This window comes from Emiliania huxleyi, assembly GCF_000372725.1.
Source record: "Emiliania huxleyi CCMP1516 unplaced genomic scaffold EMIHUscaffold_223, whole genome shotgun sequence".
NCBI classification, from domain to species: Eukaryota; Haptophyta; order Isochrysidales; family Noelaerhabdaceae; genus Emiliania; species Emiliania huxleyi.
The window spans coordinates 20,829-23,955 of record NW_005200393.1 but is presented as its reverse complement, the minus strand read 5'-3'; positions in this window follow the sequence as shown (position 1 = coordinate 23,955).

Below are 3,127 nucleotides of genomic sequence, written 5' to 3'. Positions count from 1 at the left end.
GTGATGACGGGGGTGACAGCCGGGAGCAACCTGGAAGTCTGCCGCGACCTCCCCATCTCTCCCCATCTCTCCCCATCCCATCATAGCTCCAAAGTTGGCGCCACAACGCCTCACCCAATATCCTCCTCGATGTAGTCATCTCTCCCCCTCTTTGGAAGCCTGGACGTCCGCCTCGGCCTCTGTGCGATCTCGTGCGATCTCGTGCGATCTCGTGCGACGTGCGATCTCGTGCGATCTCGTGCGATCTCGTGCGATCTCGTGCGATCTCGAACCTGGAGGTCCGCCTCGGCCTTTGCCCTCTTGACGCGCCGCGCCGCCTGAGGTAGAGGGAGATAGAGGGAGATAGAGGGAGATAGAGGGAGGTAGAGGGAGGTAGAGGGAGATAGAGGGAGATAGAGGGAGATAGAGGGAGATAGAGGGAGGTAGAGGGAGATAGAGGGAGATAGAAGGGGGAAACAGCGAGATACAGGGAGATAGAGGGAGGTAGAGGGAGTCAGACGCCGCCTCGAAGACGGCGACCGCCTCGGCGTCGGACTTTAGCTCGTCGGAGAGCGACGTGGCCGTCATGCGAGGCGGGCCGTTCTTGTTTGCGCTCACCAGCGTCCCGTCGCGCCTGCACACAGCCAGGAGGGGTGCAGAGACGCTGCTGCCCACACGCGCAGCACCACCAGCGTCCCGCCGCGCCGCGCGATCGCCTCGAGCAGCTCGTGCTCCTCGAGGTCCTCGCTGTCGCCTACTCCAAGCGCTCTCTGCATCGCCCGCAGCCTCGAGCAGCTCCTGCTCCTCGCTGTCGCCGTCGGCGTGCTATCTCGGCTAATCTCGGCCACTCTCGGCCACTCTCGGCCGATCTTGGCCAATCTCGGCTAATCTCGGCTAATCTCGCCGTCGGCGTGCTCCACACGCCACAAGGCGGGCTCCTCCTCGCCCTCGCCCGGCGGCAGGTAGAGCCGCACCAGCGCGCGGATGTCGCCGTGCTCCTCCATCCGCCGCACCAGCCTCTCCCCAACGTGCGGCCCCTCCCTCTGCCACCCCTCCGCCCCGGCGGCGGCCACGGCGGCCGCGCTCTGCCAGCTCGCCGCCGCCCCCGCCGCCGCCGTGAGCCAGCCTTCCGCCGCACCGCCGCCACTCGCCGCCGCGCCTCCGATGCCTCTCCCCGCGCCTCCGGCCGGCCCGGCCACGAAGCGGTCCGGCTCTTTGCGTGTCGCGTCGGCCCGCCCCCGCCGCCTGCACTCGCCGCGAGGGCCAGGCCCTGAGGCGGCGGCGCCGCGCAACGCGTAGCCCGCCGCGTTGTGCCGCCGCTCGGGAGGCACCCAGGCGGAGAGGTCGGCGGCGGACACGTAGGCCGTGGCGGAGGAGGGGGCGGAGAGGCTGGTGAGCGGCTCGTCCGCCTCGGTCGCCTGGGACTTCACGAGCAGCTAGAGGGAGGTAGAGGGAGATAGAGGGAGATACAGGGAGGTAGAGGGAGATACAGGGAGATAGAGGGAGGTAGAGGGAGTTGGACGCCGCCTCGAACTTGACCAGCAGCCTAGTCTCAGGCCAATCTCGGCCAACCTCGGCCAATCTCGGCCAATCTCGGCTCATCTCGGCCTGAAACTTGACCAGCAGCCTAATCTCAGGCCAATCTCGGCCAATCTCGGCCAATCTCGGCTCATCTCGGCCTGGAACTTGACCAGCAGCCGAGGGCGGGACGGGCGCACGCGGAGCAGCACCGCCTTGAAGCACTTGCGCTCGCCGGCGTGAAGGGTCGTCGCGAGGCAGAGGCCGCCAACCCGCACCCCAGCCGGCAGCAGCTCCTCCTCGCTCTCCTCCTCCTTGCCATCCTCCTCCGCCTCCGCCTCCGCCTCCTCCTCCGCCGCCTCCTCCGCCTCCGCCTCCTCCCCTGCCTCCACGGTGGGGTCGGCAGCCGATGCCGCCTCGGCCTCCGCCGCGATTGCCGCCGCCGCTGCCGCGGCCTTCGCTGCCGCCGTTGCTCGCGCCGCTGCCAGCGCTCTCTCCGCCTCCGCCAAGCGCTTCGCCGCAGCGTCGGCCGCCGCCCGCAGTTCCTGAAGTGGCTCCTCCGGCTTGCAATCCTCGACGTCGCTCTCAACCTCCACCTCAGCCTCGACCTCGCTCTCGTTTTCAGGGCCGTCGGCCTCCGCCGCCTGGTGCGGAGCAAGTTCCATCGTGATTAAGCTTGTGTCGCCAGCGCGGGGGCCAGGGGGCACCCCGGGGTGTCTCGGGGCAGGGCGCACCCAGCCTACCTCGGCGCGCGAAAGCATACCAACAACACGGCGGAACTAACCGCCCTAGCCGAGCTCCTCCGGGCTCTCCTATCCTCGTCACAGCAACGAGCGGGCTCACGCGGAGTAGTTCGCACCGATAGCGAGTACGCGGCGGCATGCATGATGGGGCGGGTGACCCCCAAAACGAACAGACAGCTGGCGGAACGCCTTCGTTCCCTCTGGCGACGCCTTCGCGCCAAACACACCGTGACGTGGAGGCATGTGGCGGGTCACAGCGGCAACAAATTTCTCATCTCTCCCGCCTCTCCCACACCCTCTCTCGCGCCCGCAGCGTGAACACATACGCGCGTCCCTCATCGCACGGAAACTTGCGCGCCAGCCGCGCAGCAGCCTCACATGCAGCGCCGACCGCATGCTCGCGCCCTGGGCCGCCGACGACCCGGTCGGGCGGGTTGCGCGGCCGCCGCACACCACCAGGCAGGCGCACAACCACCCGCAGCGCGCCGCAGCCCACCGCGCAGCCCTGCCAGCCAGGCTTGCGCCTCCCAGCTGCACAAACAGGCGCACAGCAGAGTACAGCACACAGCACACACCGGCGGCGCGCGCGCAGCACACGCAGACGCACGCGCGACCGCAACACGCACACGCGCACAGCACGCGCGCGCCGCACGCCAGCGCAGCGCCACACACAGAGCACACTTCCCATCAGCAGCAGCAGGCCTGCCACAATCCACATCTCACACACGCGCGCACACACTCCCCCCTACCGGCGCACGCATTGGGCGTCGCCGAGAGCTCCCAAAGCTGACTTGTGTGGCTGCTTGTGCTGCCTGCTCATGAGCAGGCAGCACAAGCAGCCACACCGCCCAAAAGCTCACTTGTATGGCTGCTTGTGCTGCCTGCCT